Here is a 17,210-nt window from a genome sequence, read left to right as displayed (position 1 = left end):
GGCCTCCGTTTGGTCCCCACTTTGCCTGGTTTGAGAACAGGTATCCTTATTGATATTATGTGCCCTCTCCTCCACTCTGGCAGTTTCCCACTACTGCCAATCCCTGTCTTATAGTATTATGATAATTGTTCAGGGTCCGCTTATGAATGAGAGCATATGATACTCAGTTCTTTGTTTCTGTGATAGATCACTGAATATTATAGACTCTAAGTTCATCCAAATTGCTGTGAAGACCCAGACTCCAGAAATGGAGCTGCTATTGTTGGTTCCACAGTGGATAACACTGGTAAAGGCATTCTTCCTCAGCTTGTCCAATCACTGGAACCATCCAGTGATGAGGTTGCAACTCATAAAGGTCTGGGTGAGCTCTTTAGGGAAGTGGTGCTCAGAATACCATGGAGACTAGCCATCCTTATCAAAATACTCCCAAAAATATGACAGCGCCCCAGAGAGTGTGTCCTCATTGGAGTACTTGTGCTTAAATTCATCCAACACAAAGGTACTCTTGGGCAGGTGAGCAAAGGGGTCCTTGGCCTTGGGCTCAGTAGCCAGGGCCTGCTCCTCTTCCTCGGGAGCAGGAGAAGCCACCTTTTTCTCCTCCTTCCACTCGTCCTGGACCTTCTGCTTCTCTTCCCGTGAACCCTTCTCTTTCCATGAGGTGCCTTTTTTAGGCTGGCCCTTTGCAAACTTTTTAGAATCAAGCAGTCATCTTCTCACAGAGTTTCATTTCCCACAAGGCCTCACGGAACTGACACTGGATAAGCAGGTAGGAACCAGTGGTTGGTATTGGAAAGGCCTGGAGGAAAGAAGACTCCAGGACCTGCTTATAGAACCACAAGAGGGTGCGGACAACTGTGAAGTCAAACAGTGTCACTAGTTCGCCTACCAGAAAAGTCCTCATCTTCAAGTGAGCATCCAGCAGCCCCAAAATTTGCCTCAATTCCTCCTTTGCATTCTCGGTGGCCTGTTTTTTATGATGCATGATGTCCAAAGTGGAGAATACCCAGGTACTGGCTGGGCACACTGTGTCGCTATCAGCAAGCTCACCTACTGCACCACTTGGGCCACTGCCTTTGGAGTATGCTCCTCATTGCTCACAAACACACGGAATCCATCATCACCCTCAAATGCTGGAAACTTGCTGTCAGGAAATTTGCAGAGAAATTCAGGGGTGCAGTTACTTTAGTCAAAATGGAAGTGGGGTGGTACGGAGAGCATGTGAATCTGAGCCCTCCAATTTTCAGGATATGTGTATAGGGTCCAACTGCCGTGGTGATTCTGCAGAGAAAGGGAGTCCCCATATCACTTTGAACATATTTAAGACACTTGTTTTATCTATCATCTCAAATACTTATCATTTCTTTTTGTTGAGAACATAAAAAATCCACTCTGCTAGCTATTTTGAGATATATAATACCTTATTGACTAATTACTGTAAATTGATCATTACACAATGTATACATGTATTGAAACATCATATTATACCCAATAAATATGTACAATCATGTATCATTAAATATTTTAAAGGCAGTTGTTTTAACATCCTTGTTTAGTAAGTGCAAGGGTGGGCTTCCTCAAAAAGTGTTCTGTCAGTTTATATTATTCCTTTTAATAAGTCATGTTTTTCTGTTACCTTGCTTGTGGTAATTCTGGAAATCAGATTCCCCTCTTTCTTATGATTTTCTATTTGTTTTTACTAGTTTAGTTAATAGGGTTTTTTTACTACTTATTTTTTATTTTAAAATTGTGGGGTACAGTTAAGGGTTAGGTATACAAATATGCATTGTGCAGGTACCCTTGTTGATGAGGTGTGCCCCCCGTCCCCAGACAGATATTGACTACCGTTAATCCCACCTGCCTTCTCCTCCCTGCCCCCCCCATAGTTTTCTGCCACTGTCAGTCCTTTTCTTATAGTATTACGATAGTTGTTCAATGTCCACTTGTGAGCGAGAACATGTGATACTCAGATCTTTGTTTCTGTGAGAGATCACTCAGTATTATAAATGCTAATTCCATCCAGGTTGCTGCGAAATTCATGATTTTGTTCTTTTTTACGGTTGTGTAATATTCCATTGTGTAGTCAGAATGGCCATTATCAATAACAAAAAATAATAGATGCTGGAGAGGATGTAGTGAAAAGGGAACACTTCTACACTGTTGGTGGGAGTGTAAACTAGTGCAACCTCTGTGGAAATCAGTGTGGCGATTCCTAAAAGCTCTAAAAATCAACCTTCCATATGACCTCGCAATCCCCCTACTGGAAATATACCCTGAAGGACTCAAATCACTCTATAAAAAAGATACCTGCACATGTATGTTTATCGCAGCATTGTTCACAATAGCTAGATCATGGAACCAACCTTGCTGTCCATCAAAAGAGGACTAGTTTATTGTTTTTAATTGTTTGCTTTTAATTATTTACGGCTGTAGTAGTCTGTTTTGAGACTTGTTTTTAGATCATGTTCACGTAATCTTTTGACAGATATTCCTTTGAATGCTACAAACTGAAACAGATAAGCAAATAAAACTATGTGCACATGCACACACACCAAGAACACACTAAAAAAGAGAATATCCACTGTTCCCAGTCTTTGCACACAAGGTCTGTCCTGGAGCAATCCTTCACTGACTATACTTTCTCTGAGCCAAAGATCAGTGCAAAGTGAAAGTTTAAGGCCTTCTCTGGACTTTTCTCAGTGTGCATTTTTTCTGGTCATGAGGATGGCTTTTAAAATTTTCCCATACGTTCTTTATTCTATGTCATGTGTGGCCACTGAAATATGTGTTTCTTTGGCTTGTCAATTAATATCTTCACAGAATTTTCTTAAATGTCTGGAGAAAAAACGAAAAAAGTAAGAAAAAACTACTTTTCTAGTCTCTGTGGAATGGTTCTGTGTTTACTACCTAGCCAGTCCATTTACAACTTAACTTTAACCTTCACTTTATACATGCCTGGGCCCAAAGTTCAGTCAGAGGTGAAAGATGGAGATTTCCCAGGCCTTTTGTGAACAGGTGCCCAACTCTGAACAACCTGTAACTTTCATGATTTCTCAATATGCACAGACATTTTAAAAATCCATATTATCCCAAATACGTCTTTTTCCAATTTCTTTCCTAAAATTGTTGCTCTGCCTATTATTTCTCCTGAAGTCCTACTCTAATGTGGCTAGTACTTTTGCTTTTAAGTACTTTCTGCAAATGCTGCCTAGGAAAATACCCCAGTTCTGGGAAAACTGAGTCAGATGAAACAAAGGCAACTCTTTATAGTAGTCTTTTAGGTTTCCACTAGACAAACAAAAACAGTTCGTCATGATTTTTAAGAATCAGGCCCACATTGTTTCCTTTGGCCCTAGCATCCTGCACCAGGAGTGCAGGCTTCTGACTTCTTAGGCACCACCAATCTAAGGTTGAAGGATGGTAGGCAGACAATCTGAAATGCCACAGTTCTCTCTTACCACAGTGCAGCCACTTCTATTCTTTATTAACCTTTCTCCTGGTTGCAATTTTTTTTTTTTTTGAGTTGGAGTCTCACTCTGTCGCCCAGGCTGGAGTGCAGTGGTTATAAATTTTTGACTTGATTCCATAGTTCGGCAATTGCTGGTTCTGCCAGTTTTTGAAAAATGTATTAATTGTTTTTGTGAAAGAACTGAGCCCTATAATTCCCTACTCTTCCTTTTTTAGTAATATCAGCTCCCTGAAATTCACTACCTTTAAAACAGCCTTCACTATTGGGAAGTTCTTCCTTAGGTTAAGCTTAAGTAGATTTTGTAGTTTTACATAATGTGTCTCATATCTGCTAGTTAGGTATAATAAAATAAATCTCATTTGTTTTCCTTTGGCTGGCAACCCCTCATATCTGTCAAGTCTGTGATCGTGCTCATGCTAAAATTTTTAGTTGATAGACTTGGCAAATCCCAGTTCCTTTTACTGTTGCTTCTAATGCTGTGATTTCCGACACATTTATATCTTATTTGCACTCCTCTGTTTCTTCTTAGGTGACAAGCAGATGAGGATCTTCTAAATTCAGTACACTATTTCTATGATAGTAATTTAAGATCCCATTCACTTTTTGGCAACAACATAGTGTTGATTTACATTAAGCCAAATCTACTAAACCTGTAAGAGTGTTTCACAAATGTTGCTATTAAATTTGGTCCCACCTCCATCTTCAACTTGAACATTTGCTCTTTGTCAGTATACCCAAAAGTCACTTAACTGATTAAGATCTGAATTTCTTTACATAAAAAATTATAATACTCAGGGTTTTAGTATTTGCAATGTGAAAATACTCTTGTAATACTCTTGTACATGTGTGAAGTATTATTCTTGCTTCTTTCATTCCTTTACCCTTTCCTAACTACTGAGTGCTTCAAAAAAAAAAAAAAACGAATGACTAGGTTCAACCCCCAGATATTTTTATTTAATTGGTCTGCACCATGTCCTGTTCATTATGATTTTTTAAAGTAGTTGATTCCAATGTGTAGCCAAGGTTAAAATCCACTGCCTATGAGGAAAACAATAATAGAAAAACATACGATGAAAGAAACTAACATTTACGCCAAGGTATTAAACTTTCTACCACCTTATGAAATTAGGCATTATTTATTATTCTCATCCATATTTTATATTGAGAAAGTCACAGCATAGGAAGGCTAGGAAATTTGCCTACATAAGTCACACAACAAGTAAGCCTCAGAATTCAAGATCAAATCTAGAGAGTCTGACTTTGCAACTCAAGAGCTGAACCATGACAGAGCTTCTCCTCCTGGCTTCAGGTGTGATTTTTGCTATTGCTGTTCTAGTTCATTCAATTCTCAGTCAGCATTGGAGCATGGTACCTATTGGATATTTGTCAGATGAGGCTTAGTAGAGTTCAAAAAAATGCCTGTGGTCAGTGAGGAAACAACCAACAAGAAGAATAGACTGTGGAAGTCAAAGAATAGCAGTAAAAGGGATAAACGGAAAACTGAGTATCAGAGAAATCAGAAAAAATACTCGAATGTCAGAGAAAATGGCAATAGAAAACAAAAGAAGACTAAGACCCAGGAAAAGCAGTCAGATTCCTAAACTTTGCCTGCAATTATTTTCTATATCTTTGTCTAAGATTTGCACAAGAGATTAATTGCAGAATAATGCCTATGGGTTTTGCGGACTTGCATAAGTATAGTATGGAGGCTAAAAACATGGGATGTTTGAGTGACCTCTGGCATTCCAGCTCATAGGGAGTAAAGGACAAGAGGAGACATGACCATAAACTACAGAAAAAATAAGTAATCTATTGTACTTTTTTTATTATAGTAAACTGCACATGACATAAAATTTATTATTTTAAACAATTTTAAAATGTAAAATACAGTGACATTAAGTATACTCGTATTTATAACATTGTGCAACCATTAACAGTATCTAATCCCAGACCTTTTTTATCACCCCTCAGAAACATCATAATCATTAAGTAGTCACTCCTCATTGCCCTGTCCTTCCAGTCCCTGGAAACCAGAGATCATCTTTCTGTTCTATAGAATTACCTATTCTGGATATTTTGTATAAATGGAATCCATACAAAATGCGGCTTTTTGTGTCTTACTTTTTTCACTTAGCATAATGCTTTTAATATTAATGTTTCATGAATCAATACTTTATTCCTTCTATAGCAGAATGATACTCCATTTCATAGATTCACTTTATGTTTTTCCTATTCATACATTGATGGAAATTTGAACTGTTTCCATTTTTGACTATTGTGAATAGTGCAGCTATAAATATTTATGTGTAAGTATTTATTTGAACACTTGTTTTCAATTGTTTTGGGGTATATACCTAGGAGTAGAATTGATGGATCATGTGATAATTCTATGTTTAACTTTTTTAGGAACCATCAAAATGTTTTTTTTAAACATTTTTCATCAGCAATATGCAAATACTCTAATTTCTTCAGTCTTGCCAGCACTTTTTTTTTTTAAAGAAGTGGTGTGCAATTCCGGGCTAGGTATACAAATGTTCAGTATGCAGGTACCCCTTGTGAGGTGTGTCCCCTTCTCCAGAAGATTCTACTACTGCCAATCCCACCCCTGCTCCCCACCCCCCGCCAGCAGTTTCCCACTTCTGCCAATCCTTTTCTTGTAGTATTACGATAATTTTTCGAGGTCCGCTTATGAGTAAGAATGTGATACGCAGTTCTTTGTTTCTGTGATAGATTTCTCAGTATTATAGACTCTAAGTTCATCCAAGTTGCTGTGAAGTTCATAATTTGTCCTTCTTTATGGCTGAGTGATATTCTATCATGTATATGTGCCACATTTTTTTTAGCCAGTCCTTTTTCAAAGGGCAACACAGTTGGTTTCATGTTTTTGCTATTGTGAACAATGCTGCATTAAACATACATATGCAGGTATTTTTTTCATAGAGTGATTTGAGTTCCTCTGGGTATATTCCCAGTAGGGGGATTGTGGGGTCATATGGAAGGTCAATTTTTAGAACTTTTAGAAATCGCCAAACTGTTTTCCACAGAGGTTGTATTAGTTTACACTCCCACCAACATTGTAAAACTATTTTCTTTTCCCCACATCCTCTCCAGCATCTGTTGCTTTTTGAGTTCTTGATGATAGCTTTCCTGACTAGAGTTAGGTGGTATCTCAGTGTGGTTTTAATTTGCATTTCATTGATGACTAGTCATTCTCGGCACTTTTTATTTTTTAAATTATGACCACCCAACGGACTGAAGTTGTATCTTGTGGTTTTGATATGTATTTCCCTAATAATAAATGACATTTAGCATTTTTTCATGTTGCCTGTTGGCCATTTGTATACCTACTTTGGAGAAGTGTCTATTCAAGTCCTTTGTCCATTTTTTGATGAACTTTTTATGTTTTTCTTGTTAAATTTTAAGAGTTTTTAAAATATATTCTGAAAACTAGATCTTTATCAGATATATGATTCAAAAGCTTACTCCAGTTCTGTGAGTTGTCTTTTTATTCTCTTGACAGTGTTTTTTTATGCACAAAATATTTTATATTTTGATGAAGTTCAATTTACATATTTTTTGCTACTTGTGATTTTGAGTCATACTTTTTAAAAAATCTTTAATGAAGATTGACCCCTGTATCTTTTTTGTATATTATAAAAATGTGATTTTAGCTTTAGACTTAAGTATAAAGTCTTTTAATCATTTTGCCTTATTTGTTTCTATTGTGAGATAAGATTCCAACTTTATTCCTTTGCATGTGGATATCTTATTTCCCAGCACTAATTTTTTTTTTTTTTTGAGTTGGAGACTCACTCTGTCGCCCAAACTGGAGTGCAGTGGCCGCTCCCGGCCACCTCAGCCTCGACCTGCTGGGCTCCGGCGATCCTTCCGCCTCAGCCTTCCAAGTAGCCAGAATTACAAAAATGCGCTACCACGCCCGGCTGATTTTTTGATTTATTGTAGAGATGAGGTCTTGCTGCCCAGGCAGGTCTCGAACCCATGGGCTCAGGCAATCCACTCACCTCAGCCTCCCAAAGGCGCGGGATTACGGGCTGAGCCACCTAGCCCGGCTTTCCCCAGCACTATTATTAAATCATTTATTCATTTATTTTATTTATTCTCTATTAAATGCTTTTGGCAACTTTATGGAATATAACTTGGTCATAAATTAATGGGTTTATTTCTGGATTCTCATTCCATTTTATTTACCTTTATATCTGTTCTTATGCCAGTTCCGCATGGTTTGATTACTGTAGTTTTATAGTAAGTTTTGAAATTGGTAAGTGTGAGTCTCCCAACTTTGTTATTTTTAAAGATTGTTTTGGTTCCCTTGCAACTCCATATGAAGGTTGGAATTAACTCTTCCATTTTGGAAAAAAAGCAACAACAAAAACAACTTGGAATTAAGCATTTTATTCTTTTAAATACTATCGTAAATAAAAATTTTTGCATATTTCCTTTTTGGATTGTTCATTACTAGTTTATAGAAATAAAACTGGTTGCTCTGTGCTTATCTTATATTCTGCAACTTTGTTGAATTGGTTCACTAGTGATAGTAGAGGTTTTTGTGTCATTCTTTAGAATAATCTATATGAGAGGGGACCCAAAAAACCTGGAGTTTATTTATTTTTAAAAATTGTGTATTATCTGTTTCCAGGCATGTGGTGGTGGGTATTTGGGTGGAAAGAGTGGGAAGGACGTACAGAAAGGAGGAGATTGTTGGCTTTTTCTTTGTCCACTTATGTGTTGTTTGGCTTGTTTTTAAATTATAAATTGCACCAAATTGCGTTTTTAAACTAAAAAGTGTATAACACGTGGTCTAAGCCCAAATTTAACTTATCCTGCTAGTTTTCCAAATAATTGATAATTCAAACAAAGTACTTAGACTGGCCTTTACTGCCTTCCATTTTCTGGTCTTTATTTTCTCTGTGTCCTTATTGCTTTTCAACCTCCCCTTCTTTCACTCCTTTCTAATTACCTGGTCCTCCTTGACATTCCTCAGATATGTGAAACTTGCTCCCACCACTGGGCCTTTGCACTGGATGTTTCTTCTTCCTGGGAATGCTTTTCCTCCAGACATTCTCATGGTTCTTTCCTTCATGTCTTTCTTTCATGTCTTTCAAATTTTTGTTCAAATGTCATCTTCTGGACCACTATATATTGTATCTCTTCTCCCTGGCACTTGAAAGAGTACCTGCTTGCCAACAGATACATGAAAAAGTTCTCAGCCTCACTAGTCATCAAAGAAATGCAAATTAAAACTACACTGAGATACCTCCTGACTCCCATCAGGATGGTCATCATCAGTAACTGAAAAAACAACAGATGCTGGAGAGGATGTGGGGAAAAGGGAAGACTTCTACACTGTTTGTGGGACTGTAAACAAATACAACCTCTGCGGAAAACAGTTTGGTGATTCCTAAAATATCTAAAAATCAACCCCACAATCCCCCTACTGGGAATATACCCAGAGGAACTCAAATCACTCTGTGAACAAGATACCTGCACAAGCATGTTTATTGCAGCATTGTTCACAATAACAAAAATATGGAACCAACCATGCTGCCCACCGAAAGAGGACTGGATTTTTAAAATGTACATATATATGGTGGAATATTACACAGCCATAAGGAAAGACAAAATTATGAGCTTCACAGCAACTTGGATAGACTTAAGTCTATATTACTGAGTGATCTATCACAGAAACAAAGAACTGAGTATCATATGTTCTCACTCATAAGTGGACCTTGAGCAATTATCATAATACTATAAGAAAAGGATTGATGGTAGCAGGAAACTACCATCAATCCTGGGGAGGATGCAGGATTCGCAGTAGTGGGCATCTGCCAGGGGAGAAGGGGGCACACGTCTTCAACAAGGGTACCTGCATAATGAACATTTGTTTACCTAACTCTGAATAGTATCCCACATCTTTGAAAAGAAAAAGAAAAAAATTGTATATTTATTCTTACATGTTTAAATTTCAGTCACTTTCATAGTACTCTGGTGCAATATACCTAATTAGATACTTTTTCCACTGCTCAGAAGAGTTTTTGAGCTAATCAATTTTAATGTCTTTTAGTGCTTTTTTGTTTCACCTCTTCCATATCAGCAAAACGTTTTTCTTTTAGGACTTTTTTCATCTGGGAAAACAAAAAAAATATCACTTGGGGTCAGATCAGATAAATATGGAGGGTGAGACAAGGGACTCATTCGTGCCATTTTCTATCAAAAACTCCTGAACACTCAGGATGGTGTGGGCAGTTGTGCTCATAGATCACCCATCATGAAATGAGCAAAGGCATTGAAAGAATCTAAACGAAAAAAAAATTCAGCAAAGCTGAATGCAGTCTCTCACAACAACATTAGTTGAAATGCTGATGCCCATGGGTTTCTAGAACACTTAATTAGCAGAGACGCCCATATTACAAGGGGCCTGCCCTCCAAAAAAATAATTCTATGGGGGGGGATTCCCACATCATTTATAGGCTCTTGGCCTCTACAGATAGAGATTGTTTTACTTATTTATTCCAATTTGACACTTTTTCCCCCACTTAATTGCTCTGGCTAGACCTTTAATACAGTGAGTAGAAGTGATGAAAGCAGGCATCCTTCTCTTGTTTCTGATCTTAGTGAAAAAACTTTCAGTCTTTCACCACTGATTATGATGTTACCTGTGTGCTATTCATATATAACCTTTATCATGTTGAAGAAGTTTCCTTGGATACCTAATTTATTTAGTGTTTTTTTATCTTCAAATGGTGTTGAATTTTGTCAAATGTTTTTCTGCATCAGTTGAGACGATCATGTGTTTTTTCCCCCTTCATTCTATTATGATGTTTTTTATTGATTGATTTTTGTTGTATGTCAATGTATGTTTGCATTGTTGGTGTAAACTACTCTCAGACATGATGTATAAGTATTTTAATATGCTGCTAAATTTGGTTTGGTGGTACTTTTGCATAATTTATGCATCTACAATTATTAGACCTACTGGTGTCATTTTTTTTTTGTTTTTTGGGTTTTTTGGTTTTGTTTTTATTGTGATATCTTTGCTTGGTTTTGGTATCAGAGTAATGCTGGACTCATAGAATCAATTCTAAAGTGTTCTTATCTCTTCTATTTATGTAATAGTTTGAGAAGAATTGATATTAATTCTTTTTTAAGTGTTTGGTGTAACTCACCAGTGAAGTGTTTTGTTTTGTTTCTTTTTTTTGTGTGTGAGAGTTTTAATTACTTGTTATAGGTTTTTGACCTACAACAGTATACCTATATATTTACGAAAAGTAAAAGTTACTCTGTACTTTTTATAGTTTTTTTTACATTTTCTGTTTCTTCTTGAGACAGTTTTGGTGGCTCATGGGTTTCTGGAAATTTTTCCATTTCATTATTTTCTATTTTGTTTATCTCTAATATTTATTGTTTTCTTTCTTTTTTTTCTAGATTCTTAAGATATAAAATTAGGTTATTAACTTGGAATTTTTTAAGTGTAGGTGTTGACTGATATAAATACCACTCTGAGCTCTGCTTTTGCTGTATGTCATAAGTTTTTGTATGTTGTGTTTTCCTTTTCATTTATCTCAAATTATTTTTAATTTTGTGGTTTATTTTTGACTCCTTAGTTTTAAATAATGTATTTTTCAATTTTTGCATATTGCTGAATTTTTACTGTAGTTTGACGTTTGTGTCATTGAGTACAGGCTTTAGAGACAAACTGACCAAGTTAAATTCTGTATTTCAATGTTCTATGTGACCTTATGCAAAGTCATATCTCAGTTTCTTTATTCAGATTAAGACAATAATATTATTGTATTCAGGTGATTGTTAGGATTTATTGAGATAGTTCATGTAATCCAGTGCTAGGTAAATAATAAATGTTCAATAAATGATCACTACTGTTACCATCATATAAAGAAATAGTAAGAGCTGATTGATAAATCCTATGGTCTAATATAGCCATTATTCAGAACACAATTATTTGGGGAAACTGCTATGGTCTGAATGTGTCCTCCAAAATTCATGTGTTGGAAACTTAATTCCCAATGCAACGTTGACAAGTTGGGCCTTTTAGTAGGTTTCTTTGGTTATGAAGGTTATGCCCTCGTGAGTGGATTAATGGCACTATAAAAATGGTTTGTGGGAGTGAGTTTGCTTTCTTCTCCTTTTCGCCATGTAAGAACATGGTGTTTCTCCCCTTAGAGACTGTATCATTCAAGAAGTCATCTTAGATGCAGAGTGTCTTAGCCCTAACTTTTCAATATTTTGATCTTGAAATTCACAACCTTCAGAACTGTAAGAAGTAAATTTCCATTGTTTACAAATTATACAATCTGTGATATTCTGTTACAGCGTCTCAAAATAAGCAAAGACAAGCCCAATTGGGCTGGTGTTCTTTTTTAATTTAAGAAATATTGTGATGACATGCTATACTTTACCACATTAAGCTCGGGGAAATTAGAATTCTGAGATATTGTGCTCACGTATTTAGCTACTAGCCATCTCTAGTATATTAGGGATTATGCTCCAGGAAGAGAGAAAGTGAAAGGTGTAAGAATCTGTGTCCAAATATGAAGAGATACTGAAGAGATAGTTGGGAAAGAAATAAAAAACTGGCAGACTCCATCCGAGTTTTAAAAGGAATATAACACTTTGTACTAGGTTTGCCCACTACAAATGTAGGCTACATAAACTCCTAATTACTACTAGATTTTTTTTTTGAGTGTTTAGTCAGTACTTTATCTTTTGGAACAAGACTGAAAAATTTTAAAGACAAAAAATATATAACCACACAATCTAGTGGAAAACATAAGTTCGATTTACATTCAAACATCCATTACATATGCTTTAAAAAAATGTTAAGAGTTTTGGAAGGCTTCCGGCAATATAGTGACAGGGAAGCATGGTCTGTGAGAACCTCTGTGAAAGAGAACACCCATAAAGACCCTAGCTCTCTCCCAAGGGCTGCAGCTCCCATCTTCCGCAGCCTGCTCTTCACAGGGAGCTCAGCCGCCACCACCGTCACTACTCAGACGTCATGGCAGTCTGGGCTGCTCCCACAGTCACGGATGCTGCTGCTGCGGTCACTGCCCACCCATGCCTGAGGCAACCCACGACTTCAGACCACGAAGCCCTCGCAAGCAGGATCTGCTGAGATCGCTGCTGCCCGGCTGCTGCTCCCACTGCCACGCCACGCCCCTTGCCTGGAACCAGGCTTTGGAACTCCCCCCATGTACAGGGAAGTTGCCACCGCTGGTCGCGGATCCATAACCGCCTCACTCCCCTCTGGACTGCAGCGGTGAGATAGCACCACCTGCTGGGGATCCAAGATAACAACATCAAAACGGAAATGACAGAGGCTCTTCCCTCTTGATAAATAGACAAAGCCTGATAGTAATGGACTGGGAAGGGGGCCCATATTTGAACTGTTCTTCACAGCAGGCCAGGGGCAACAGACCGTAACTGTGAACAATTCTACCAGCCTGCAAAGACAGTAAGAAATCAGACCTGAAAAGACACTGGACTTAAAGGAAAAGACTCAGAGTGTGCTTGGTTGGTTCTGTTAGTCTACTGACTTTAATCTATCCCTTCCCTCCCCCCCTTTTTTTCCATTTTTCCTTTTTTCTTATTTCTCTGTAAACCCCATCTTTGTATAGAGGAATAGCACACCAATAAGGAGTGCTATTCCTTGGTCAGCATGTACATTAGCATCATTGTATGTTTTTGCTCTTTATATGGTTGTTGTCTAGTTTTCAGTCGTGGTTATTATTTTTATTTATATTTGTTTCAGTCTATATGTCTCTTTTAACTTACCAGTTAGTACACTCATCTGTTTTCCCTCTCACTCCTCTCTCTCTCCACCCCACTCCTCCCCCCACTGCCTGCTCCATTCTCTTCCCTCTGTTAACCTCATTTTGCTTTCAGGGAGTAAACCTACAACTGCACTGCATGAACAGACTCCAAGGCAAAGGGAACAGTCTCCAAGAGAAGTGGGTTTCAGACTATCCATACACCTGTTGACAGATACTTGGATCTGCAGAGAGATTTTGAATCACAGCTCCCCCTTTAATTAAATTCCCAAAACTACACAAAGGACTGCCCTCAACCTACAGTCCAACTCCAGAACTGAACAAAGCAAGAGGAAATACATTAGGAAGAATAGGAGATTGAACAATAACAAGTAAAAGCAACCCCTCCACTCCTGAATAACAGAATTAAGAAGACAGTGAAGTGGAGGGAAGGGAAAAGTAGGGAGGAAAAGTCTGCACAAATGAAGAAAAACCAAAAGAAGAATATAGGGCTCACATGGATCCCTGGGAGGTCGGACACTGAGAAAACAGACTTCGGAACACAAATGATGAAAATTCCCAGAATGACTGGTCACAAGCAACAAACCCAGACATCAAGACATTAATAGAGAGAATTTAAAAATTGAAGAGACAAGAAAAATAGGAAGGAGCTGATGACAGAAATAAAAGCAGTAAAGAATACTGTGATGGAAATAAATAACAAACTAATAAGCATGGAAAGCAGAATTAGCCAAGCAGAAGAATCTCAGAACTTGAAGACCAAAATACAGAACTAGCCCAAACTGTCAAAAACAGAAAAGAAGATTAAAAAGACAAAACAAAACCTTCAGAAGATGAATGATTACTTCAAGAGACCAAATCTAAAAGTAATTGGCCTTTCTGAGGCACAGAGAGAGTGAGAGATCACACTGGAACAAACATTTTATGAAATCATTCAAGAAAATTTCCCTCATCTCATCAGTGATGCAAAAATTCAAGCACAAGAGATTCAGAGAACCCCTGCAAGACAACAAATGAGAAGACCAACTCCCAAACACGTAATAATTTGCCTAAGGAAAGTAGGTATAAGAGAAAAAATCCTAAAGGTGGCAAGAGAAAAAGGCCAGACTACCTACCAGGGAAGACCAGTAAGAATAGCAGCAGATTTATGTACAGAAACCCTCCAGGCTAGAAGAGCCTGGAGCCCTATCTTCAAAGTTCTAAATGATAAACAATTTCAACCAAGAGCAACCTACCCAGCCTAGCTAAACTTCATTAGTGAGGGAGAATTAAAATCTTTTCCAGATATCCAATCCCTAAGAACCTATGCTGCTGCCAGACCACCTCTACAAGAAACACTTAAGAAAGTACTGAACACAGAAGAAAAGGAAAAAACAACAACAACATTCTTCACAAGAGTACAGGCAAAAGATTAAAAACACACATGAACCAACTCCAAAATCAAAAGAAAGACAACAAACAAACAGGAACAACAACTCTGTAAGAACCTTATGACAGGGATCAACTCTTGCATTTCAATAATTAGCCTAATGTGAATGGCCTAAATGCACCAGTGAAAAGACATAGAATAGCAAAATGCATAAAATATCACCAGGCAACAATCTATTGCTTTCAAAAGACTCACCTCACTAGAAAGGACACTCACAAACTCAAAGTAAGAGGATGGGAAACAAATTTTCAGGCAAACAGAACACAAAAGAAAGGAGGAGTCATGTTCTTAATTTCAGGCAAAATACGCTTCAAGCTATTAAAAATTTAAAAAGATACAGGAGGACACTACATAATGATAAAAGGTTCAATCCATCAACAAGAAATATCCATCTTGAACATATATGCATCCAACATAGGAACACCAACTTTCATAAAGCAGCTTCTACGTAAACTCAAAAAAGCTATCAACTCTAACACCATCATAGCTGGGGACTTCAATATTCCACTCACAACCCTAGACAGATCATCAGGACAAAAAATCAGCATTGAGATCCAGAACCTCAATGTGACTCTTATCCAAATGGACTTAATTGATACCTACAGAACACTCCATCCAACGACCAGAGAATATACATTCTAATCATCACCGCATGGAATGTACACTAAGATCGACCACATACTTGGCCACAAATCAAGGATAAGCAAATGTAAAAGGGCCAAAATTTTACCATGCACCTTCTAGGACCACAGTGGAATAAAAATAAACATTAACACCAACTAGGTCCCACCAAAACCCACAAAAACGTGGACACTAAATAGCATGATACTAAACAACACCTGGGTCAACAATGAAATCAAAACAGAGATTAAAAGATACCTGGAAACAAATGAAAATGAAGAGACATCTTATCAAAATCTTTGGGATGCCATGAAAACTGTACTAAGAGAAGAATTCATATCCCTACAAATTCACATGAAGAAAATGGAAGGATCACAAATTAACAGTCTAAAAAGCCAACTAAGGAAGCTGGAAAAGAAGACCACAAAAACTCTAATTTCAGCAGAAGAATCCATATCACCAAAATAAAATTCCAAATTCAGGACATAGAAGACAAAAAGATAATACAAAAAAATCAATGAAACAGAAATCTTCAAAAGGATAAACAAGATCGATGATCCCCTAGCTAGACTGACCAAGAAAAAAAGAGAAAAAGCCCAAATAAAAACAATCAGAAAAACAAAAGATGAAGTCACATCTGACCCTGAAGAAATACCAAAGATCATGAGAGACTACTATGTACACTTGTATGGAAACAAACTTGAAAGCCTTAAGGAAATGGAAGACTTTCTGACATCACACAACCTGGCTAGGTTGAAACAAGAAGAAATTGAGACCCTAAATAGACCAATAACAATCAAGGAAATTGACTACATAATAAGAAAATTACCTAAAAAAAAAAAAGCCCTGGACCAGATGGCTTTCCAGCACAATTCTACTAGACATTTAAGGAGGAGCTGATACCATTCCTACTGAAGGTATTCCAGGTGATTGAGAAAGATGGAACTCTCCCCAAATCATTTTATGAGGCTAACATCACACTGATACCCAAGCCAGGTAAAGACCCAACGAAGAAAGAGAACTACAGACCAATATCTTTGATGTACACAGATGCTAAAATTCTCAACAAGATCCTAGCAAACCGGATTTAACAACACATCTCAAAAATCATCCATCATGACCAAGTAGGCTTCATCCCTGGGATGCAAGACTGGGTCAGCATTCATAAAACCGTAAATATAATTAAATACATCAACAGATGTCAAAACAAATACCACATGATTATATCATTAGATGCAGAAAAGCTTTTGATAAAACCCAGCACCCCTTCTTGATAAAAACCCTCAAACATCTAGACATACATGGAACATACCTCAAAATAGTAAAAGCCATCTACAAGAAACCCACAACCAGCATACTCCTAAATGGACAAAAATTAGAACCATTTCCCCTGAAAACTGGAACAAGACAAGGATGCCCACTCTCACCCCTCCTGTTCAATATAGTATTGGAAGTCCTGTCTAGAGCAATCAGAGAAGAGAAGGCAATGAGGGGTATCCAAATAGGAAAAGAGGAAGTCAAGTTATCTCTCTTTGCAGATGACATGATTGTGTACCTTGAAAACCCTAGAGAATCTGTCAAAAACCTCCTTACACTGATAAAGGACTTTGGCAAAGTCTCAGGATATAAAATAAATGTGCAAAAGAAAATTGCATTTCTTTACACCAATAATAAACAAACAGAAACCCAAATTAAAAGCACAATTCCATTCATAATAGCCACAAAAAAATGAAATGAAATACCTTGGTATCTTCCTAACCAGAAACGTGAAAGACCTTTACAATGAAAACTGCAAAACGCTGCTCAAAGAAATCAAAGATGACACAAGCAAGTGGAAAAATATCCCATGCTCATGGATTGAAAGAATCAACATTGTGAAGATGTCCAT

General features: G+C 37.3%; 1 pseudogene; it reads right to left on the bottom strand.

Annotated features, from left to right (window-relative positions):
• Positions 1-234: 234 nt before the first annotated feature.
• Positions 235-17,210, bottom strand: part of LOC103249736 — a 21,821-nt pseudogene continuing 4,845 nt past the window's right edge.

The sequence above is a fragment of the Carlito syrichta genome, unplaced genomic scaffold, assembly GCF_000164805.1.
Source record: "Carlito syrichta isolate Samal-C Ts95f unplaced genomic scaffold, Tarsius_syrichta-2.0.1 Scaffold123370, whole genome shotgun sequence".
Taxonomy (NCBI): domain Eukaryota; kingdom Metazoa; phylum Chordata; class Mammalia; order Primates; family Tarsiidae; genus Carlito; species Carlito syrichta.
This window is presented reverse-complemented; position numbering and strand designations above follow the sequence as displayed.